Source organism: Capra hircus, chromosome 12 (assembly GCF_001704415.2).
Source record: "Capra hircus breed San Clemente chromosome 12, ASM170441v1, whole genome shotgun sequence".
NCBI classification, from domain to species: domain Eukaryota; kingdom Metazoa; phylum Chordata; class Mammalia; order Artiodactyla; family Bovidae; genus Capra; species Capra hircus.
Genome location: NC_030819.1, coordinates 30,408,099 through 30,434,191, shown reverse-complemented (window position 1 = coordinate 30,434,191; position 26,093 = coordinate 30,408,099).

Genomic DNA, 26,093 nt, shown 5'->3' with positions numbered 1-26,093 from the left:
ATATATATATATATACACACACACACACACATACCTGTGTTTGAGTGTGTGTTGCGCATGTTTGTATCCAAGAGAAAACTGTGAGAACTTCAGGGCATGGGAGATGTGAGATAGCTTTACCACATAAGGGTGGAGAGACCCCAGAAGAGGGAACTTGGCAGCTCCACCACACTACCACAGCCCCCATGGGTTATCATTTTAGATTCTGGTACTCAAACTTTGGAATTTATACTGCTGTAGGTTTCTGAGACTGTTTTATTTTCCTGCATGAAAAAAGGCTATCTATCCTGCTAAAGCCATAGTGCATGGAGTTTGCTGAAGAAGCTGGTTTAAGTGATGAAGGAACTGAGGAGAGGGATATTAGAGTGGAACTCAAGACAAGGAAGCAAGGATGAGGATGGAGCGGGGCATCATGCAAAACAATCTAAGGATTCAGAAGCAGTGCTTAGCATCGTCATGGACCCTACTGAAAACTAGTAATGTCAGGCAACTGCCAAGATATATTAAGCTCCTTTGATTTGTGATCACAATTATTGTTTCCATTATCATACATTTCTTTGTCTTTGTTTGCAATGCTGGCTCCTCATCAGTCAGTTGCTAGACCTAAAAGATATGAAAGGTTGGATGGGAATTACTAGCATAGTGACTGATGTGTGGTAGCTGTTGTTACCAGTGGCATCTCTACCTAGCCGCGTTACTAATAAAAGAGGAGATTCGTGATACGTATGTGCTGCAAACAGCCTAAAATATCCTATGCATCTAGTGGCTGGACCTCTGCATTCCTTGTTCACTCACTCACTCCACAGCCACACTGTCAAGGCTCATGGCTACTCGGGGAAGGTGACAGACTCCTACAGGAAATTTGTCCTCCCATTCTTAACAAACAGGAAGATGGTATGAAACAGATAAACCATATGAACTTACAAAGTAGCACTGCTGCTGCTGCTGCTGCTAAGTCGCTTCAGTCGTGTCCGACTCTGTGCGACCCCATAGACGGCAGCCCACCAGGCTCCCCCGTCCCTGGGATTCTCCAGGCAAGAACACTGGAGTGGGTTGCCATTTCCTTCTCCAATGCATACAAAGTAGCACAAATCCCATTAAATGGGAGGTGTCTTCCTTTCTTTAAAAAACTTTACTGAGGTATAATTGATATACAAGGAACTGCACATCCTTAATGTGTACAATTGAATGATGCAAACATGACCATCACGGTGTTAGACACACCCAGAGTTTCCTTGGGTCCTTCTCTCTCTTTCTCTATTCTCTTGATTAAAAAAAAAAAGCTTAATAGAAGATCTACTTCTTAATGATTTTTGAAATGCACAACACTGTGTTGTTAAGTCCCAGCAATATGTTTTACAGAAGATGTAAGATTCCCCTAGCATATTCATGGAGGATAACTGACACTGGGTATTCATTGAACAACTCCTCATTTCTCCAGGCAAGTGGTTCCCTGACAACCACTGTTATAACCTCTGTTTTATAAGTTTGACTATTACAGATTCCTTGTATAAGTGGAATCATGCAATATTTGTCCTTCTGTGAGTGGCTTATAAAGAACTGTATACCTAGGGAAATGTTTTCCTTGATAAAGTTTTATTCTTATGAAATTTCAGATAAAGCATATTCTTCATTGGAACCCAAACCATATTTTTCCTTCTGGTTCATGTGGGCATAGATTATTTCCTTTAACTTCTCTAAATGACTAGGATATGAGCTAGTCTCGTCTACTTCCCTGGTGGTTCAGATGGTAAAGAACCTGCCTGCAATGAAAGAAACCAGAGTTCCATCACTGGGTTGGGAAGATTCCCCTGGAGGAGGAAATGGCAACCCACTCCAGTATTATTGCCTGGAGAATTCCATGGACAGGGGAGCCTGGTGGGCTACAGTCCATGGGGTCACAAAGAGTCAGACATGACTGAGCGGCTAAGCACACACAATTTACTTAGCGTAATTAACATAGTTCAAAGTGGCGAAATTACTTATGGGATGGAAATAATTTAAAATTACTATGCATAGGTAGTATTCATTAAATTTTGCAAGAAAGGCACTAAGTCATAGTTGGATGAAAAAAATATAATATTATTTGAATATTTCCTCAATGACTTGCTGTTTTGAGGTCTTATTCTTACATATTCTCAATTCCTCTAACGTTGCTTGTATGTGTGTGCTTTTCACTCAGTCATGTCCGACTCTGCAACTCCATGGACTGTAGCCTGCCCAGCTCCTCTGTCAATGGAATTTTCCAGGCAAGGATACTGGAGGGGGAAATAGGAACTCACTCCTGTATAGATACCAAGATATGTAAAATTCTTTATATATTTATACATTTAGTAAGACATACTCTTTGTATTTCCAAAGTACAGTTGACTCCCACAGTTAAAAATCCAAATATGACTTTACAGTTGGCTCTCTGTCTCCATGGTTCTGTACCTGTGGATTCAACCAACCTCAGATCATGTAGTACTGTACTATATAGTCACTGGAAAAAAAATCTCCCTATCAGTGGGCCAGTTCAGTTCAAATCCATAGTTTTGAAGGTCAACTATAATTCCAATTCATATATTGACTTACCCAATAGACAAGGCTATAACATTGAAATTTGTAAAAAGTAAAAAAGTAAGTAAAATAAAGTCAGAGTATCAAGATAAAGGTAGGATGAGCAATCAATTATACAAAATCAAATTTATGCAAGATTATTCTAGAGGACATTCTTTTTTGAGCAAAAAAGTGGCAGATATTAATGCTTGTCCCATGCCACATTCTAGACTTGCTAAAGTCAAAAATCTGAATACATACTTCACGAAACATTGATTACATTCCTTGTCTTGGCACCTTATAAATGAAGATTTGTTACATTGAAGGAGTCGTTGAATATAATTTTGCCAACGGATTGGTATTTTACACTAAGAGCTGATTGACATCTGCTGATAATTAAACACCTATGAGCAAAATACTATATCAGGCATTGTGGAGAATATAAAAAACAAGTCAAAACAAAACAAGAAGACAGGTCTCATCCAGCCCCTGGAGGAGTCCAGTTCTGGGATTGTCCTTTAAAAAATAAACATAAATTAATGAGAGCTGTTAAAAGGAGAGTGATAAGGGTGGTGAAGGTGAAAAGATGCAAAACCATGCTCTGTCGTGCTGACTAGCAAGAGAAGGGTTGGTTCAGCAACAGAGCTGGAGAAGTTATGTTCTACAGCAGAGATTGGCAATTTTTTCTGTAAAGGGCTAGAGAATAAGTATTTTAGGCTTCTCAAGCCATATGGTTTCTACTACTCAGTACTCTTCTATTACACAACTACTCAGCTTTGCTGTTGAAATGTGAAAGCATCACAGATAATATATAAATATGAATAGGTGTGACTGTGTTTCAATAAAGCTTTATCATTTAGCAAAAAAGTCTAAGGCAGTCTTAAAAACTGAAATCAGCAAAAATAAAGGATGAAAGGATAGATACCAGGTTTGCAGAAATATGAATGCAATTGTAATCACACATGTATTTAGTATAGTTTTGTTTCCACCAATCTGACTTTGGTTTACTTTTTTGTGTTCCTGCAGATAGGATTTGTTGTATGTGTTTGTTAATTGTTCAGTCATGTCCAATTCTTTGCGTGAACTGTAGTCTGCCCACCAGGCTCTTCTGTCTATGGAATTCTCCAGGCAAGAATACTGGAGTGTGTTGCCATTCCCTTCTCCAGGAGATCTTCCCAACCCAGGGATCAAACCTACATCTCTTACATTCCTGCACTGCAGGCAGATTCTTTACCATCTGAGCCATCAGGGAAACCCAGGATCTTTTCAGGCCAATGAACAAATTTACTTCAAATAGGGAAACTTGTCAGCCTCTAGTTTTCTGGAGGAGGTAAGCCACACATTTCAGATAATAGATTTAAAAGGTTCTGCATTCAGTTCCAATATAGGATGTGGGGGTTTCCCCACATCTACAAGCAGTTCTGAGACACCATCTGGGTGTCCTACGTGCTTAGTCACTCAGTCCTTTCTGATACTCTTTGTGACCCTATGGACTGTAGCCCATCAGGCTCCTCTGTCCATGGGATTTCCCAGGCAAGAATACTTGAGTGGGTTGCCATTCTCTACTCCACAGTTTGACTCAATTCTTACATTATCTACTCAGAAATTACAACAGATTCCACAGGTTAAGTGTTCAGTCATATAAGACTGATCCCCATACCCCACCTCCAGATGTCAGTTGCAAACTAAAGTTGTCACCTATGCTACTGACCAACTGGCTAAAGGTTGGAATTTCCATTGACTCTCTCCTTGGTTTAGGTTAGAATGGCTCACAGAACTCAGAGGAACATTTTACTTACTAGGTCATCAGTTTGTAATATTATAAAGAGATAAGAGTCAGGAACAGCCAGGTGGAAAAGATGCATAGGGCAAAGCATGCAGAAAGAGTGCAGAACTTCCAAACCCTCTCCAAGGATGCTGCTCTTCTGGCATCTCCAAAGTGTTCACAACCTGGAAGCTAATGCAACCTTTTGGGGTTTTCTGAAAGCTTCTCTAAAGGTCTAATTGATAAAGCATTGGTCTTGGAGATTTAACTCAATCTCTTGGAGGAAAGAGGGATGAGAATGAAAGCTCCAACCTTCTAATCATGTGGTTAACTTAACTCTCCTACCAACCAATCCTCATCTTTAGGTGTGGTCCAAAAGTCACCTTAGTAACATAACAAAAGACACTTTTGTGGCTCTCACCATTTGGGAATTCCAAGGGATTCAGGAGCTTTGTGACAGAAAGGGGATAGAGGCCAAATATACACTTTTTTAAATTATAAATTCAATATCACACAATATAACTTTTTCAGAAAGCTCAGAGAAATTAGAGTCAGTGATTAGAGATGGTGAAGCTGCAAAAATTATCACAGAGAATGGTCTTAATTCTCACTAGACGGTACATGAAGACCTTCCATGAACATGGCCGCTGCATACACTAGTGAAATTGAAGTGAAAGTCGCTCAATTGTGTCCAACTCTTTCTGACCCCATAGACTATACAGTCCATGGAATTCTCCAGGCCAGAATACTGGAATGGGTAGCCCTTCCCTTCTCCAGAGGCTCTTTCCAACCAGGAATTGAACCCAGGTCTCCCTCATTGCAGGTGGATTCTTTACCAGCTGAGACACAAGGAAAGCCCAAGAATACTGGAGTGGGTAGATCAAACTGGGGTCTCCTGCATTGCAAGCGGATTCTTTACCAACTGAGCCATCAGGGAAGACTGCATACAGAAGTGCATGATAATAAACACAACAAAAGGGAAACTTGATTTAATGGCTATGCCTTTCAAATTTCTATATTAAATAAGTTACATTCATGGCTGTGTAAAACATTAGTAAACCAGAAACCTCAATTAAATAGAGTTGGGAGATCAGGAGAACGAGTCTCTTACCCTGCCACCAACAGCAGAGCCTACCAGCAAGAATTAAGACTCCTCTTCTTTCCTGGCAAGGACTCAGCCAATGGAAAGTCCTGGACTTCTTGTTTACTGTAGCTCCCTCAAGCTCTTTTTCCCCCTCTGTAAATGTTCTCCTCCCCTTGCTGTGTGGGGGACATGTACACAGCTTGCTGTGATGGCAGACCCTGGATTGCTGTTCTCTACTGATCCCCACATAAATCTATCCTTGCTGGAGAATTATATGGCAATCTGTTTTGGATCAACAGCAGTCATTTGTTCAAGATAGTTCTGTAAATGGCATACAAAATAATCAATCCTTATTTGAGTTGCTTAATCTCAGTGATCAGACTATACACTAGGGAATTTCATGAAGTAGTTTGGTATTCTCTGGTCTTCTCAGTTTAACTGTATGTGTAAAGTCAGCTATTAATCAATTAATTTTTGTTTTTGCTACTTTTAGCTCTAGATTTACTATATATTTTTTTTACTAGTCTCTAACATGAATTGACAGAGGATAAGATGGCTGGATGGCATCACCAACTCGATGCATATGAGTTTGGGTGGACTCTGTGAATTGGTGATGGACAGGGAGGCCTGGCGCACTGCGATTCATGGGGTCACAAAGAGTTGGACACGACTAAGCGACTGAACTGAACATGTATTGAAAAAGAAAATAAGCATGAAAACTGAAATAAGAACATGACAAACTAACTAACTTTACTCTTTGCTACCAAGCCCATATAGCAAGGCTTGATGGAGTCGATAGTGGTTCATACCACACTCCAGTCAGCTCTACAGCTTGTGGGAGCGTCTAAGACTAAAGATGTCTGGGGGACCTTCTTGGCAAAGCGCTGCATCTGGACTGAGGCAAAAAGTTGCAGGATTTATGTGACTTGTTTATTCTTGGAACATCTCTTAGCTTTCCTGTTTGTCTGGTATCTTACATACACTCAAAATTGGGTCTCCAAATGCGCCCTGTGAAGACACCATTCTCACCATAAGTGGACAAAAGTCCCGCAGCTTTCTCTATGAATCCATTGTCATTGGAGGGAGTTTGGACATTGCTTCCAGAACCATGTGACAGTTATGTCAGGACTCTGGACATGTCTGCCACCACTATTTCACCAGAGGGAGTTCATCAGCCCTTTGTTTTCCTTGCTTTGCTTGTTTCCATGTTAAAGTCTGTACTGAGAACATCTGTTTGACTACTTGCTTCATGCATCTACACTTTAACGGTGTAGGAGTTTACAAAAGTATCCAGCATTTTAGACCTCAGTCATGGGAGATATTCTTTGTCTAAATAGATGGAGAATACTTTTAGACACAGCAGTGTATGGGCTCAAGATGATTAAAAAATGGCCACTGTATCTCTTTTATGACCCAGCAGAAAGAATACAGACACACTTCACTTTATGGAACATTACTTTATTGTACTTCACCGATATTACATTTTTTACAAGCTGAAGGTTTTGGTCAATCTTGTGTTGAGCAAGTCTATTGGCACCATTTTTCTAATAGGATTCTCACTATTGCTGATATTTTGAGATGCGGAAAAAAAGAAAAACTCAGTGAGGCACCAAATCATCTTTATCCACAGGATTTGATATTGCAGTCATAGGACAATCCCTGTAGGGAAAAAAGACAACAACAAAAGTTAATGGCCAGATGTCTTTTTCCTTTAAGTAAAGGAGAATCAGATTTAATGTAAACATCATCTTAAAGTTTACAAATACTATCCATTTATAGAGGTTAGGGGAATCTCCAAGTAAGAGTAGTCAAGTTTTCTGATACAAGAATATGGCTTGCATAGAAGAACTTGTGCTGTTAAAGTTACAGCAGTTACTTAGGACCTAAAATAATCAAATTTGAGGAAATGGAAGCTTTCAGGGGGAAGTGCTTGATCCATGTTGATAACAGAGGGCTTGGGCAATGGTTTTGGGAAATACAGATCACTCTGAAGATTAGAGAGAACAAATTTCCACTTCAAATGTATGTCCTAGGGGATTTTCCACATAGGCAGATGAAAAGGAGATTAACTCAAAGAAAAGACAGGCTGAAGAGGGAGGGGATATATGTATACAGATGGTTGATTCATGTTGTTCTACAGCTGAAACTTTGCTGACAAAGGTCTGTCTAGTCAAACCTATGGTTTTTCCAGTAGTCACGTACAGATGTGAGAGTTGGACCGTAAAGAAGGCTGAGCACCAAAGAATTGATGCTTTCGAACTCTGGTGGTGGAGATGACTCTTGAGAGTCCCTTGGACTGCAAGGAAATCAAACCAGTCAATACTAAAGGATATGAACCCTGAATATTCATTGGAAAGACTGATGCTGAAGCTGAAATTCCAATACTGTGGCCACCTGATGTGAAGAACTGACTCGCTGGAAAAGACTCTGATGCTGGGAAAGATTGAAGGCAGGAGGAGAAGGGGATAATAGGGGATGAGATAGTAGGATGACATCCCTGACTCAATGGATATGAGTTTGAGCAAGTTCTGGGAGATGGTGAAGGACAGGGAAACCTGGCATGCTGCAGTCCATGGGGCCACAAAGAGTCGGTCGGACATGACTTAGTGACTGAAAAACAACAACAGCAGCTGAAATTAACACAACATTGTAAAGCTATCGTAGTCCAATAAAAATGTGAATGGGTTAAAATAATAATAATAATTAAATACAATAGAAAAAGAAAAGACACACAGACAAAAGGTACTGTGAAGATTCCAAATATGTCATGTTTTTGGTCGTCACATCAAAATCTCTAGTGCTGAACACTCAAAGTACCCGTGTTGCTCTGAAATTTACTTTTAGAAGTGCAAGCATGGGTTTTAATGATTCAAGTTAAACCTTTTATATAATTCATTCATTCTATCATGTCAGTTACCTTCCATCAGGAGCCAAAGAAAGTAACCAAAGATGGGTGAAACACCAGAGGAAATTGAAAGGAAGGGACTCAAAACCTCAAAGAAGAGCTGACGTCATCTGCTCTTTCTCAACTGTCATAATGCCAAGTTCAGGTTAAGGGTGAGAAGGAGGGCAGAATAACATGAAAACTTGGCTTTAATTTACCTTGTCAGAAACACAAATAACTTATTAATAAGGTAACAGTGGGGCAGAGGTGAGGAGAGAGCCATGCCATGTAGGTGCTGGTAAGAAGAAATAAGGGGATATTTCCTTATTATTCATTAAACATGGGTAAAATTTTAATTAAGCAGAATTATTAGAAAGTTTTACTGGATTTACATTTTTATTAAATGTGGCTTTGGTAACCTGTAGGAATATTTTGCATATATTGGCATAGATTTTTTTTGGTAGAATTTCAAAATTACTGTATGTGACTTTTCATTAGTAAAGGCTTTTAAAGTTCCAAGTTATATTTGAAAAACACAATAATATATAAGGGAACTATTGACTTTTTAAACTGATACATTGATGAAATGGAATTCCTGACCTCAGAAAAATTTGTGAAATACAGAAAAGGTGAACATACCTAACAGCGAAAGATTTAAAGTGCAAAGGAATCTAATGAAATTTAAGTTAAGGTTGAGCAAACTTGGGACATTTCTTTCCAAAGCTCCACCTTACTTTATCCACCTAACTCTCATTTCTCAGTCTTCACTGTTTAAACAGACTCCTTATGCTACTTTCTCAATATTCCCCAAATCCCTTTCATTCTTACTCCCAAACATACCTGCATAACCCTGTGAGCTTAGTGGCTTAGTGCTGTCTGACTCTTTGTAGACCTCGGCATTGTAGGCCACCAGGCTCCTCTGTCCATGGGATTCTCCAGGCCAGAGTATTGGAGTAGGTTGCCATTTCCTCCTCCAGGGGATCTTCTTGACCCAGGAATGGAACCTGAATCTCCTGTATTGGCAGGCAGATTCTTTACCACTGAACCACCTGGGAAACCCGAAGATTTAACTAAAACTCCCTTAATTATCATCAACACTCTTTTACTATTTTGCTAGCATTGCAAGTTAAATATGTACATAATTAAACGCCTCATTTTCCCAGCCAAATCAACTTATTATAACTCCATTCTCCTATGTATCTGTGCTCAACTTGAGCTTATTTAACTTATTACTCTTTTTGGCTCTCCACCATCAATTAGTTCAATCTTTAACCAGTCAAGTATTTTAAACATTTTTTCTCAAGTCCAAAATCTAATGCTGTGCAGTCTTTTTTGACCTATATGGTGTCAACATTTTAGGATTGGTTGCCTAACATCATTTTTTTCTCAGTGATCACCCTCAACCTTTGCAATTCATTGTGTTTGGGTTTTTCAAGTACTTTTCTTGAAGACTACCTCATGTCACTTCACTGCCCACCAAACAAACACACATTAGACTTTTGATGGCTTTAGATATCCAAAGAGTAAACTTCAGTTTCTTTGGCACAGTATCTAAGGTGCTTCACTATCCAGCCAAACTACGTGGCATGGACATTATATCATAGAATTTATGCACATGCCCTTCCTATTCCTGGACTAGAATAGAATCCTGGAAGTCTTGTTTCCTAGTTAATTTATCATTGTTTTCCCTGAGTAACATAATGCCTGCCCTGGGGTGTTTACCTACTGGGAGCTAAATACGCTTGTTGAACAGACAATTGTCTGAGCCAAAAGGATTCCCTCATTTTCTCTTATCTCCTTCCAATTTTCACTTCAGTAGAAGAGTAACTGTCTTCTCTGAGGATAAATTTACTGATAAAGTCCTTACTTAAAGGTATTTTTCTGAAGGGAGGTAAGGGGGAGTGTTTTTTTTTAAACATGAATCTTTTTTACTACTTTTTTATTTGGCCATGAGGCATGCTGGATCTTAGTTCCTCAACCAAGGATTGAACCCACACCCCCTGCAGGTGAAGCATGAAGTCTTAACCATTGGATGTCAGGGACGCCCTAGTGGGAGTGTTTTGTGAAAAGAAAAGGTTTTCCTACAGATGCCTTTGTCGTGCACACATGCACACTCCTAGATTAGAATTTGGAATGCATTTTTCAGGTAAAAAAACATGTGTATATATATATATATATATATATATATGTTAGATATAGTGGAAATAATGCAACTGTTGCTATATTTTCTGATCTGATACTTATACAATATATTTTCTTAAAGAAATCATCAAGGACCCTGGAAACCAAACTACTATTACTGTGATTTTTATAAAGAAATGCTTTCTGAACTTAAAAAAAATGATTTACAATAAGCTTTTTAATACAACAAAATTCATAACTTGGACTCCTACCATGCAGCTGAGGTAAACAAAAGGGAAAGTATTTTATTACAGTGGATTCTTTATTTTAGAAAAATGGCATCCGTATATTTGTTAAATTGTTGAAATATTATGGATTTTATATAATTTCAAAAATAATGTCTCTGTCAAGTTTTCCAAATATGTGTAATATTAGGTGCAATATCCTCACTTCACTTTTAGTTTTGGAAGAGTCTTGTATCTGTCTTAAACATGACTTCTTGAATTTCTCTTAGTCCATATTTAGAAATAGCTCTTTGCCTGCAAAAATAGACTAAAAAGGTAATTGTACCTTTTAAACCTTTAAACAAGTTTGATCTGGCTTTTGTTTAAAAATTGTAGCAAAAGTCAGAATTAGTTCTCTTTTGCTACAAAACTCATACCTTTTACTCATTTTTAAGTTTTTGTTTGTTTTCTTTGCGAATATCAGAAGTACTAGGCATCATTTTTGTGAATAATTTTCCAGATGTTACCCCACTAGTTATTGGTATAAATGCATTTTGCAGGAAAGTTTAATTGCTGCTAATTCGACTCTAGATCCTGTTTATTTTCTTAATTGCTGCCAGACATTGAAGGAGTGGTTAATATATTAGAAACCTCCTGTTTTCCTGAACCTTTGCCTTACCCACTGGCAATTTTGTTAGGGAGAAAAAATAAAATCTGCTTTTCATTTATTTTCCCTACCTTGAAAGCACTTGCTTGAGGTTTGGCAATGATATTCTGAAGACAGCACTTGAGTAACTTTTCTCTTTTGCATCTTCTTGTGTGACAATACCATCTTTTCTCATTTGGCACAAATGTGTGACAACTATCATTATCGCATCTGTGTTATATAATAGTATTATTCCCATGACAAAAAATAGTACTTTTAGTAATTTAACATTGTGAGATGCTGACTGTAAGCTATATATCATGATAACTGAGATGTGGTCCTGTTAGGAACAGTGGGTCAAGGACATGAAGTACTGGTAAGGCAAATGTATGCAGGGGGCTGTAGTATTGATGGCCAAGTGGTACGATGGAGCGTGGAGAAGGCTGGCAAGATCGGAGTGCGTATCCTATTCAAAATGTTCCATCGTATCAAATTTAACAGTAGGAATTTTTGCTGTATAAATAACCGAGAAATTATGAAAGAAGAAATGATTTAAATAACTTTCTTTTGCACACATCTTCTCTTCACATCAATGTTTTCTGACTTTGAAGTGACCCCTTCAAAGGAAGAATTTTCCCCTTATCCTTGCCTCTCTCTTACCTCTACCAGATGAATATTTTTCCCAGATATTTAAAAATAATGTATCACTGATGTTTTATTTCAAATACGCAACTCGATCTCTTATTGTTGTCTTTTTTATTCAGAAAGAAAAGTAAAACTGTGGTTACCTACTTGGCTACCATTTTGTATCTGCTCAATTAAGTTGTACTGTTGAGGCAGTGGTTCCTCAGATTTCAGAATAGCTTGTTACTTATTAGAGGAATTTTAATAAATTAGTAACTGACACTATCACATTTGCTTTTTGATGACTTATCATTTTGTTCTCTCATCCTTCTTATATTCTGTGACCCAAGAAACTCTCCATACCTTTATTGTAAATGAATCATTCCCTTGCCCTGAACCCATGAATAATTTTTCACCCAATTCTCTTCCATTCTGGAACCATGACAACACTGCATCCCTCTTCTCACTTCTTACCATTGTTCCAAAGAAAGTTCTACATTTTCCTTTGCTAAAGTTCTGCAAACCGACCTTCCTTCTTAATAATTCCAGCCACATGATCTCCGGAAAGTCACTTCAACTCCATGGCATATGCAATTTCTATTTGTAAAAATGGGATTTAAAATGGCTGACACCTTAGAGTCCGTTCTAGGTGAATGGCCAGTCTTTATCTAAGGTTACCTGACTTTTCCTGTTTTCCATAAACTAATTCTATGAGACCAATATATATTCTGGCCAATTTCAGCCAGAAATGTTTTTATTTTCAGTAATGTCAATAGCTAAATATTTTATTGCCTAACAATCAATTATTATTAAATTTACTGATAATATATGGGCTTTCCTGATGGCTCAGTGAGAAAGAATCCTCCTGCAATTTAGGAGACATAGAAGACACTGGTTCAATCCCCGGGTTGGGAAGATCCCCTGGAGAAGGAAATGGAAACTCACTCCAGTATTCTTTCCTAGAGAATCCCATGGACAGAGGAGCCTGTCTAAAGGGCTATAGGCCATGGGGTCACAAAGAGTTGGACACAACCAAGCAACTAAGAAAGCAACATAACTGATGATATATAGTCAATATTTCTTTTCAAATATGTTCATTTGACTTTTCTTAGTAAATTTTGATTCATTTTTTCACATATAGTATTTCTAGTTGATGCAAGTGAGTAATGTAATTTACACTTTTTTAGGGTTACCTCCCTTCCTTCATATTTCTAAACCCTTGCTAGAATCCTACCCTTATTTCAGAAAATAATTTTTATAGGTCTCCTGTTTTTATTCATTGTGCTAATTAGATTTTCAGAGCCCTGTATTTTTGTGTTATGATTTAATAAAAATATACAATCTTTCTCTTAAACACACACATATTATACAAGTCTTACAGAGACATATTCAGGGTGTGCTTTTTATTTTTGCAACAGTAACAATCTTAATATAAAATAAATCACTTCCTTTCCCCTGCATTATGTCAGTGCTTACCACTTGTGTCATTTTCTTCACACCCTTTCACTGTAGAAACAGATGTTATATACCAACTGGAAGAAAACATGCTAGCAGGCACTTCAGACCTCCTGGCTACCTGGTTGATGTTTTGTGTTCCTATGGCTGGTTTTTCCACCTTTGTTATTCACTTATCCTTACTTCTTGGTTAGCCAGATAATTTCCAGCCAAAACCAAATGACTTCGTGTAAAGGCATTGAACAAGGATACGATGGCCTATGTCACAAGACAACTAGCCATGTAGACCCTTCCCCATTGAACATTTAGCCTAAAGAATGTTAAATATTAATCTCAATGTCAGCAAAGTTCCTGACGGTTAAATATACACTTACAAAAGCAATTTCAAAATGTTCCCAAGGAATAGGATATTTCTGAAAATGTTTTCTGAGACTTGTTTCTAATAAATGCCCAACCACTGAAGGAGGAGAACCTATAATGATGACTGATTTATAAAACATGGCTAATTGTGCTTTGTGTACAGAACATGAGCGTACTATACAGCTTGTCTCTGATGACCAGAAGTTTGATTTTTGTCTTTCTTCCTTTCTTACTTTCACCTCTACTGCTTTTGAGACATCTTCCGGTTTCTAACGCTGAAATCCTTGCCAATATTCCAGTTCTTTCCCCTCTCATCCAATTAGTCAGTGATTTCTTCAAAATCACTTTTATGTCCTTTCTTATGCAGGGAGAGATTGAGGGCAGGAGGAGAAGGGGATGACAGAGGATGAGATGGTTGGATGACATCACCGACTCAATGGACATGGGTTTGGGTGGACTCCGGGAGTTGGTGATGGACAGGGAGACCTGGTGTGTTGTGGTTCATGTTGCAAAGAGTCGGACACGACTGAGCAACTGAACTGAACTGAACCGATATGCATTGCTTTAGTGGAATATGGCTATAGTTAGTAGCCGCCTGTCCAGTTTTGTGCACATTTAATACATGTTACACATTGTTGCTATAATATCTTCTTAAAATTTATGTCTGATATTTTGTTGTTTCAGAATTACAGTAGTGCAAATTGGAGATCCTAGAATTCTGACTCTATTACATGTGATTTTAGGCAAATTAGTTAAGTGTTCTCTGTGCTTCAGTTTGCTGCTGCTGCTGCTAAGTCGCTTCAGTCGTGTCCGACTCTGTGCGACCCCATAGACGGCAGCCCACCAGGCTCCCCCATCCCTGGGATTCTCCAGGCAAGAACACTGGAGTGGGTTGCCATTTCCTTCTCCAGTGCTTCAGTTTCAGCTCAGTTCAGTTCAGTCGCTCAGTCATGTCCCGACTCTTTGCGACCCCATGAATTGCAGCACTCCAGGCCTCCCTGTCCATCACCAACTCCTGGAGTTCACTCAGACTCACGACCGTTGAGTCAGTGAGGCCATCCAGCCATCTCATCCTCTGTCGTCCTGCCCCGAATCCCTCCCAGCATCAGAGTCTTTTCCAATGAGTCAACCCTTCGCATGAGGTGGCCAGAGTACTGGAGTTTCAGCTTTAGCATCATTCCTTCCAAATAAGCCCCAGGGCTGATCTTCAGAATGGACTGGTTGGATCTCCTTGCAGTCCAAGGGACTCTCAAGAGTCTTCTCTAACACCACAGTTCAGAAGCATCAATTCTTCGGTGCTCAGCCTTCTTCACAGTCCAGCTCTCACATCCATATATGACTATTGGAAAAACCATAGCCTTGACTAGATGGACCTTAGTCGGCAAAGTAATGTCTCTGCTTTTCAATATGCTATCTAGGTTGGTCATAACTTTTCTTCCAAGGAGTAAGCGTCTTTTAATTTCATGGCTGCAATCACCATCTGCAGTGATTTTGGAGCCCCCCAAAATAAAATCTGACACTGTTTCCACTGTTTCCCCATCTATTTCCCATGAAGTGATGGGACCGGATGCCATCATCTTCGTTTTCTGAATGTTGAGCTTTAAGCCAACTTTTTCACTCTCCTCTTTCACTTTCATCAAGAGGCTTTTTAGTTACCCAACTGCAAAAATAGGAGTAATGACAGTGCCTCACATAGAGTTGGTTAGGGTGAAATCCATATTGTATAAATGTATATTTAGAGTGTTTAGAGGGTTCTTAGCACACATTAAGCAGTAGGTTAGTGTTTTTTGGTATTGTTTAAAAACTACTGCTGGTTTCCCATTGGTTCTAGGACATTTTAATAGAATAGTCAATATTCTTTGAGATTTGTTCGCATGTGTACTCCAGTAAACAATTTGAGTCTGGATAAGAGGAAATAATGACTTTTAAGATAACAAGTGGCCAATTGGACAACTGATGGAAAAAAAATAAGGCAAATAAACACTTCTTTGGATTATAGATAAGAAAAAGCTTGCTTACTAGCTTCCCCCTCCCCTATTACGTGTATAATAGTGTTTTCACTATTGATTTTATTAGGAACACAGCACTTACCACAATTTCACTAGAACATACTTCAAATGATTGCAACACAGTTATTTCATATGTTTCATAGTTTGCTTCTCCCACTACACTATGCAACCTTTAATATATATGGCCTGACCATATAATATTTGTACCAACAGATACACTGTGTAGCATAATGCACAGCCTAGAATAGGTCTCCTAAGAATGCTGTTATCAAACCTTTGAGGAAGTAGCCAGTTAAATCTTACTTTGCCAATCAGCTTGCCTCTTTTATCAAGTGTCCTCATGTACATTTATTTTCAAGATGCAATGGAGTTGATTGTGAAAGATATTGAGTAAGGGACTTTTTTTTTCCCAACAGGCATTAAAGCAAGATTTGGGAGTGGGGTTAGCATGATGACTATAATTTAAGCTACTGCAGTGGTCCTTATGAAGTGTCTGTACATTTAACACTCCATATGGTAATTATGACTTCCCTAAAATGAGTCAGGGTTGTTTATGCTTTCATAAATCAAGCAGCTGCAGTGGAGCAGACAGACTCCGTATTAGCACTTCCTCCTAAGACCGTGAATGTGTTTAAAAGATTTTTGCAAATACCTCCTGAATTCAAGTTGTTTGTTAAAAGTGATAGTTTTATGAGAGTGCCACATGGAAAATGTCCTTCACTCTCAGATTTTTCCATTTGTGATATAAATTCACATTCAGTCCCGTTATTAGAGAGGCACTAAAGCTTCTATAATAACCCCCAACTGAGTTTGATAAAAGAAAAGTTTAATTTACATGTATAGTGTGGTTATATGAGATGACAGCTAGGGAAATTATGAGTAAGACTGAAAAAAAAAAAACAAAAAACAAAAAAAGCACACTAACTGGTTGATAATTTATTTCCTGCATTCAATTTTCTGACAGGAAAAATCCTGCTAAAACAAATGCAAAGTACTTTCTTAAACATAATAAGTAGAATTTTGAAATTACATTGAAATATGTGGAATGGCTTATGTACTTTATGTATCTTTTATTAAATATGGTGAGGTGAATATTTGTAATAATTGATACAAATAAAACCTAGTTATACATATGATTATTGATGAGATTTAATCATGTCGCCTTTGGTGAATTATTTGTATTTCAGGCTCAGATTTATCATCCATAACAGAGTGTCCAACTCCACCATAATTTTTTTTTTATATGAGAAATCTTTGAAATAGTGGTAGTTGCATATATCAGAAAACAAAAATTCCTTTTAGGAGAAATAAATAGTATAGTTAAAGAACTATAATACTAGGTAAGAAATAGGCAATTAAATGATTTAGAAAATATTAACTATTTAGTTTTCTCCTCCTCCTCTTCTTCCTTTCTTTAAGCTAGAAAGGATCTAAAAATATCGATTGAATGATTTTTCTTTATTTTATATGTGGAAAACTGAAAAGCAAAGTTTAGTTCAGGTCAGTCGCTCAGTTGTGTCCGACTCTTTGTGACCCCGTGAACTGCAGCACGCCAGGCCTCCCTATCCATCACTAACTGCTGGAGAGCAAAGAGGCTAAGTGAAATGCCTGTGATTAGGTATCAACAAGTAATAAAGTTAGAACTAGAAAGCAGTTCCTCTGACTTCAAAGTGATTGCTTTTTCCATCATTTCATTTCTAGACCTGGAGTCTGCATTAAAATATACTACACATGGAATAATGAGTTCTCTGAAAAATTAGTGGAATAGTGGTCAGAAAAAAAAATTAGTGAAGGAAATGAGTACAAAATATCAAATTGAATTATATTATTACTTTCCTTCCTCTAAAAATAACATTCTATTTCTGTGATAAACTAACTAGCTTTTATTTGATCCATTTTTATGCTTTTGTACTTTCAAAATATATTACAATTATCCAAATGTCCCTACAAAATGCTATTAGAAGTAGGATATATTTTAGTAAAATTAAACAGACCATTTTGTCACATTTAGCATTTATGTCCTTCTTTGTATTCTCACCCACAGCTTTGAAATTCAAAAGATATGTCCTATTCATTTTAAGTGCTGATTAAAGCAAAAATAGAATGATTTCAGCATCGATATTCTGAGTTGACTCTAAAGCAAGAAGGTAACAAATAAATGCCTTTAGGAGTGAAGAGTTCCTGAGGAAATACTTGAAGGCAGGAGAGAAACCATAGAATACATAACTAGTGATTACAAAAGGAGCTTGATGCCCTCACAGCATGAGTCACCATGCCCCTGCTGCTGCGGCCTCACCTGTCCTCTCTCTGTCCTTCTCATCAGTCCTGCCACTGCAGATTCCAGGCTTCCAACTTCAGGCCATACATGCAGATAAACACACCCTTACCAGGGAGCACAGAAAAGCTCTCTGACTAAAGAACCGATTGCTCAGTAATCAAGACAATTTGTATTATTGCCACTTCAAATCTATTTTTCTGTTGACTTTGCTTTGTTATTTCCAACTTGCTCAAAATGTTCTTTTCCAGCTGCCATCAAAACTAGCTTCTTGTCCTGCCTTCTGGTATCCTCATACCTAATTTTTCAGAGTCTGTTCAGCTCTGAACCTTAGTTTTCCTTGACCCTCGAGGTGTATGTATTTGCCTACATGTAGTTCTAACTCAGTGATTTGTTCTGAATCACTCTTCTTGCCTGCCTTCTTGACCAAGCTTCTCCAATCATTGCCTTAACTCCACAACTGGCTGCATTCAGCAGAACAAGACTGAGTATTTTTCCTTAAGAGAGTTGAAGAAAAATTTTTTTTCAGTTTTTAATTGTAATAATATATATTACTTATGGGTCTTTGCTGGTGGTTCAGACAGTAAAGATCTGCCTGCAATGCAGGAGACTTGGGTTTGATCCCTGGGTCAGGAAGATCCCCTGGAGAAGGGAGTGGATAATATATATTACTTATACACGTTTATGTTTTATAATCATAATAATATACATTGTAATTATTTACAATGTCCTAATTCATGGGGTCACAAAGAGTCGGACATGACTGAGCGACTGAACTGAACTGAAGTATTTAGCAGCTTGTATTTAAAAATAATGGTCATTTATTGAGCACTTCACTATGTGCCAGTTACAGGACAATCCATTTTTTACATAGGCCATTTCCTTATTATAGTATTATGGCATAGATCTCATGTCCTCAATATTTCAAATAAGATACTGAAGCTAAGTGGGGTTAAATTGTTGAGCTTAGTCCTCATAATTATCAAGTGGCAGAGCTAGGATTTGAAGGCAAGTGCACTGGGCTCAGAAGTTACATTGTGTTGTTATATAATATTGCAGCACAGCCCACAAAAGTTTTGATCTAACCTCCCAACAAATATATTCATTCCAGTTATTGGTGGAGAACAAAGGTGTCTGCAGTACATCCTTGTATCATTTTGCCTAATCATTAAGTGACTGTTAGAATATCTTGTTGAAAATATTTATTAATGACTGAATATGCACACTGTTTTGAACTTAAAATATCTACCTGGTTGCATCAATATCCAGACATGTAAAAAAAATGGCCTCAAGCTGTTTTCTGTTTAGTATATACTGTGATACTGAGAGAACCAGAACTTATCACTGGTAATTTCTGGATTTATTTTTGATCAGGGGTTTTAGGTTAATGTTTATGAGCTCTCATGAGTTCCAGGTATTCTTTGAATCACTTGAAAAAGAATATTGTGTGTGTGTGTGTGTGTGTGTGTGTGTAGCCTGTGCAAATGTTTAAGTAGACATGATCTATGGATGTATTCATTTATCTATATGAGTATGTATTCATATTAGCATGTTCTTTTTGTTGATATACTCATTCAAATCTTAAGTGGTCTGAGTTCCCAAATAGGCTTAGAGTCAAGAGCTCAATCTCCCCGAATCTACTATTAGGTATAAATCTATTCTGGTATGGTGCTCTTTAGGTACAGTCAACAGGGAATGAATTTACTAAAATATATTATCCTTTAGCTGCCTTTTTCTTCTTAATGTGCAATCATAGAAGGAGTTATCACAACAGTTGACTTAAATCTTTAGCTGAACATAAATCTTGCTCATGTCAATCTCGGAATCTTTCCTTGAAGAAAGAGAGACTATAGAACTGGAAGAAAGAAACCCTTTTCTAAATTCTCTACAAATAAACCAGGATGATTCTGTCTGCACACATAATCAGGGGCTCACAAGTATGTATGTCCTTCCTAGCCTCAGAATCTTAACCTCTTGAATCTTAGAATGAACAACAGAACTTTCATAACTTGGTGTGTGGGTAGGTGCTAAAGACAATAGAGGATTTGTTGTTGTTCCTCTTTAGTGCAGACAAGGAAAAGAAAAGAGCAGATTAGGGTGAGCAGATAGTAGAAAAAAGGAAAGATGGTCTAGAATCATCATAGGTAGGCTAAAGGATCTTTTGAATAGAGATCAGATTTTAATCTCTGTTTGCTTTCTTAACTATAATGCAATAATATTAATAAGTAATATTTATTGGGCTCTTTGTGTCCAGTTATTATGCTAATGAAATATGTATTATCTCATTAACTCCTTATAGCTAACATTTTATAATACAAGTATGTGACCAAAATCATACAAGGAATAAGCAGCACAACTCAAGTCTAGATTTGCATTTATATCTAATTTTTACCTTATATTCTCCTGTAAATCCCTTCCAGCTCATTTGTTTTCAATATCCGCTCTACCTAAAAACAACTGTTATTAATAGTGTGTGTGTGTGTGTGTTTGTATGTTTGATATTTGTGTTTGTTAGCTTACTTTGGTAAAAAACTAAGGTAAATGAGTTCTCCATTTGCTTGGATAACTAATTATTTTGAAAAGATCCAGAATTACCAAAGCAATCTTGAAAAAGAACAAAGCACGAGGCATAACCCTTCCAGACTTTAGACAGTACTATAAAACTATAATAATCAAAATAGCATGGTGACTTAAATGTTAGTCATGAGTACAATTTAAAAAATAGTCTGGTATCAGCACAAAAACAGACATGGATCAATGGGATAGAAGAAAGAGCCCAAAAGTAAACCTATACACATACAGTCAATTAACCTTTGACAGAGGAGGCAAAAATACACAATGAGGAAAACAGTCTCCTCAGCAAGTGGTGTTGGGAAAGTTGGACAGCTGCCTGTGAATCAATGAAGTTAGAACACATCCTCACACAATACACAAAAATAAATTCAAAATGAGCATAAAGACTTAAATGTAAGACATGACACCATAAAACTCCTATAAGAGAGTTTAGGCAAAACATTCTCTGACATAAATTATATCAATATATTCTTAAGTCAGTCTCCCAAAGCAGTAGAAATAAAAGCAGAAATAAACAAATGCTGTTACTGAAGTCGCTTCAGTCGTACCTGACTCTGTGCGACCCCACAGACGGCGGCCCACCAGGCTCCACCATCCCTGGGATTCTTCAGGCAAAAACACTGGAGTCGGTTACCATTTCCTTCTCCAATGCATGAAAGTGAAAAGTGAAAGTGAAGTCGCTCAGTAAGTGTCCGACTCTTCGTGACCCCATGGACTACAGCCTACCAGGCTCCTCCATCCATGGGATTTTACAGGCAAGAGTACTGGAGTGGGTTGCCATTGCCTTCTAGGACCTAGTCAAATTTATAAGCTTTTCACAACAAAGGAAACAATAAACAAAACGAAAAGACAAACTACAGACTGGGAAAAAATATTTGTTAATGATGTAACCAACAAGGGTTTAATTTACAAAATATATAAACAGCTCATACCACTCAATAACAGAGCAATAAACTACGGAAACAAAAAATACCCCCAGGGAAGACATACAGATGTCCAATAGGTACATGAAAAGATGCTCGATATCATTATTAGAGAAATGCAAATCAAAACTATGATGAGGTATCACTTCACACTGCTCAAAATGGCCATTATTTTTAAAAAAATCTATAAATAAAAATGCTGGAGAGGGTATGGAGAACCTTCCTACACTGTAGGTGGGACTATAAATTGGTGTAGTCACTATGAATAACAATATGGAGTTTCCTCAAAAAACTGGAAAAAGAGTTACCATAAGATCCCAGCAGTCCACTCCTGGGAATATATCTGGAGATAATATAATTTGAAAAGACACATACACTCCTATGTTCATAGCAGCACTATTTATAACAGCCAAGACTTAGAAACAACCCAAGTGTCCATTGACAGGTGAATGGATAAAGAGTGTGTGTGTGTGTGTGTGTGTATGTGTGTGTATACACTCACATGATAGAATAAAATATTACTCAGTGCTTAAAAAAAAAAAATAAAATAGTGCTATTTACATCAGCAACATGGATGTCCCTAGAGGTTATCATACTAAACAAAGTAAGTCAGAAAGAGCAATATATGATATCACTTATATGTGGAACTTATTTACAAAACTGAAACAGACTCACAGCCACAGAGAAAAAGACTTGTGGCTGTCAAAGTGGAGTGGGTGTGGCAGGGTGTTGGATTGGGAGTTTGGGATTAGCAGATGCAAACTATTATATATAGAATGAATAAACAACAAAGTCCTATTGTATAACACAGGGAACTATATTCAATATTCTGTGATAAATGAAAATGAAAAAGAACCTATTTATCCATCTGTAACTGAATCACTCTTGGGTTCAATCCCTGAGTCAGGAAGATCCCCTAAAGGAAGAAGTAAATGGCTACCCACTCCAGTATTCTTACCTGGGAAATGCTATGGACAGAGGGAGGAGTCTGATGGGCTACAGTCCGTGGAGTTTCAAGAGTCAGTTTAGTTAGCAACTAAACCATCCCACCACCATGACTTCAACTGATATCTGAGTTACAGCTGGAATTGCACAACTTGGTCTTTGGGAGTTTATGCTTCCTTTTACCAATAATACCATATTATTATGTAATATAATTATTAAGTCTTAATATAATTATTATGCTTAATTATTAAGCATAATGATAATATAGCTAATAATCTTTTCTACTTTTATTTTATCTGGCAATTTTACATCAAAATAGCCTGAGTTATAGTTTGAGACACAGTACCATTCTTCTTTCTTATGTGTGGCATATTATTTATCTCTAGTTTTAAGAAAGGTGAACACATGTCCCAGTTTTCTCAATGTAGTCTTGTTTTATGTCTTTTGTCTTAGAAAAATTATTAATAGAGTCCTAGTCTATACAATAAATCACACAATCACCCTATCTTTTAGCACCATACCTATTTTTATTCTCTCTGATGCATTCCTAACAGAAATTTATTAGTTTCACCTTCAAATTTTCAAAGTTCACAATGCTGTAATCCAACTAGACAAAAAATATGAACTCATTACTCGTAATGCAGTTTTTCAGAAATATGACTGTCATGTATCTGTACTTGACTTAAGGTAGATGTAAGAGAATGCATCCCCCATACTTAGCTTCTAAGGAAAGCATAGATTAACAGATAAAGTTTTGGGTTCAATGATGCCTGGGTTCAACTCTCAGCTTTGGTAATAATTAACCATGAATTTCAGAACTTATTTTTAAACTACTATTCTTTGACTATTTCTTTATCCCTAAAATGGGAATGCTATAATAAATCAATCATGTTGCAGAGGTTAAATTTGGCACTATAAGATAATTAGCATTATGCATGACACAAAGTGGAAATAGGCTCTGATAAATGGTCACTTTATTACTGTTATTATTATCTTCTGTTAAAAAATGACCTGCAGGAACTCCTTGCTAGTCCGGTGGTTAGGACTCTATGCTCCCACTGCTGAGGGCAAAAAAGAAAGAAATGACCTTTAATATCAATCAGGTATTAAATGAGTTACATTTGGCTCAAGCATTTCTGGATTTAAATAAGTGCAGTGTTCTTATTTACTATTTTTTAAGATATAAAAATAATTGTTAATGTGAAAAATAAGCCCTATCATTAAAAGAAATAATGGAAATGGATATATTTGAATATTTCAGAAACAGAAATAATCATTTTCCTTGTGTTCACAAAAAATATTTAACTTTCCTCACATAGTCTGGTATTGCTTCAAAGCTTTTTTTTTTTTTAAAGATATCTACTTGAAAAATATTTTCTGAAAAGTCCTCAGTTTTTAAATCTCTGCCTCTCATTTCATTCTCATATTTTCAGATAAATTGAGTTCCTTTATTTCTGTTAGGTTTCTCTTTATTAGGAAACACTTTTATTGAGAAATGATTTACATATCATAAATTTACCCACCTTAAGTATATAATTTCATGATTTTGAGTAAATTTACCAAGTTGTACAGCCATCACTATATCTGATTTTAGAAGACTTCCATCACCCCAAACAGGATCCTTCATATTGTTTTACTGTTAATCCCCTTTCCCACCCCAGTTCAGTTCAGTCGCTCAGTCGTGTCCAACTCTTTGTGATTCTGTGGACTGCAGCACCCCAGTCTTCCCTGTCCCTCACCAACTCCCAGAGCCTACTCAAACTCATGTCCATCGCATTGGTGATGCCATCAAACCATCTCATCCTCTATCGTCCCCTTTTCGTCCCACCTTCAATCTTTCCCAGTGTCAGGGTCTTTTCCAGTGAGTTGGTTCTTCCCATCAGGTGGTCAAAGTATTGGAGCTTCAGCTTCAGCATCAGTCCTTCCAATGAATATTCAGGACTGATTCTCCCACCCCAACTAGAGGCAAAAATGTTAGTTTTTATATGAGCAATTTTAGTGTTATAGTGGAGTGTTAGTTGCTCAGTCATGTCCAAATCTTTGCGACCCCATGGACTATAACCCTCCAGGCTCCACTGCTCTTGGAATTCTCCAGGCAAGAATTCTGGAGTGGGTTGCCGTTCCCTCTCCAGGGGATCTTCCCAACCCAGGGATTGAACCTGACTCTTCTGAATGGTAGGCAGATGCTTTACTATCTGAGCTACCAGGGACCATGAGCAATTATACTAAAACTTTTTCCCCGTTCGAAGGCTACTCTGAACAAGGAGCAGCATTAGAAAGAAAGGCTATATCTCTTACAGCAAAAAGTGCAATGGAGTGAGAGAAGGGTTGCAGATACATCAGAAGGCAGAGGAAAATGGGAGAGAGCTGTGGGCAGGTGAGGTTGAGATGGCATCATTCAATTAGAACTCAGCAGAGATCTGTATCCTCTCAGGGCAGCATACATCCAGAATCTTAGTGGAAGTTCATGCCCCAGTGATTGTAGAAGCCTCATCCTTGTCTCAGTTCTTTATATATAACATCTTAGCAATAGGATTTGTAAAATATTTTTAAATTTATTATGTCTATAAAATACCATTCAAAGTATATAATATGCTTTGATTCTACTTATTTGCAACTATACCAGTTCTTTGCTGAAATTTTCTTGGAGATAAATGGAGGAGGCTTCCAAATTTGGAAGCTGAAAACTTGAATCCAGACTTAATTTTTAGCTTTTAATAGTGTTGTTATTCCATCTATCAAAGGAGTTGATGATATTTTCCTTATCTGTTTTTTTCTTCCTTTTCTTCTTCATCTTTCCTTCTTCTCTTTCCTTCTTTCAATATTCAAAGGCGAAAAGACTTTGCAGTCTAGAACCTTTCTAATCATCTCTCACTTGGACAAGTGCTCAGTTCAGTTGAGTCACTCAGTCAAGTTCAACTCTTTGTGAACCCATGGACTGCAGCACACCAGACCTCCCTGTCCATCACCAACTCCCAGAGTTCACTCAAACTTGTGTCCATTAAGTTGGGAAGCCATCCAATCATCTCATCTTCTGTCATCCCCTTCTCTTCCCACCCTCAGTCTTTCCCAGCATCAGGGACTTTTCAAGTGAATCATTCTTCCCATCAGGTGGCCAAACTATTGGAGTCTCAGCTTCAACATCAGTCCTTCCAATGAACATTTAGAACTGATTTCCTTTAGGATGGACTCGTTGGATCTCCTTGCATTCCAAGGGACTCTCAAGAGTCTTCTCCAACACCACAGTTCAAAAGCATCAATCTTCGGTGCTCAGCTTTCCTCATAGTCCAACTCTCACATCCATACATGACTACTGGAAAAAACCATAGCCTTGACTAGAAGGACCTTTGTTTGCAAAGAAATGTCTCTGCTTTTTAATATGCTGTCTAGGTTAGTCATAACTTTTTTTCCAAGGAGTAAGCATCTTTTAATTTCATGGCTGCAGTCACCACTGCAGTGACTTTGGAGCCCCCAAAATAAAGTCTGTCACTATTTCCACTGTTTCTCCATCTATTTGCCATGAAGTGATGGGACCAGATGCCATGGTCCCATCTGATTTTTGTTTTCTGAATGTTGAGCTTTAAGCCAACTTTTTCACTCTCCACCTTCACTTTCTTCAAGAGGCTCTTTAGTTCTTCACTTTCTGCCATAAGGGTGGTGTCATCT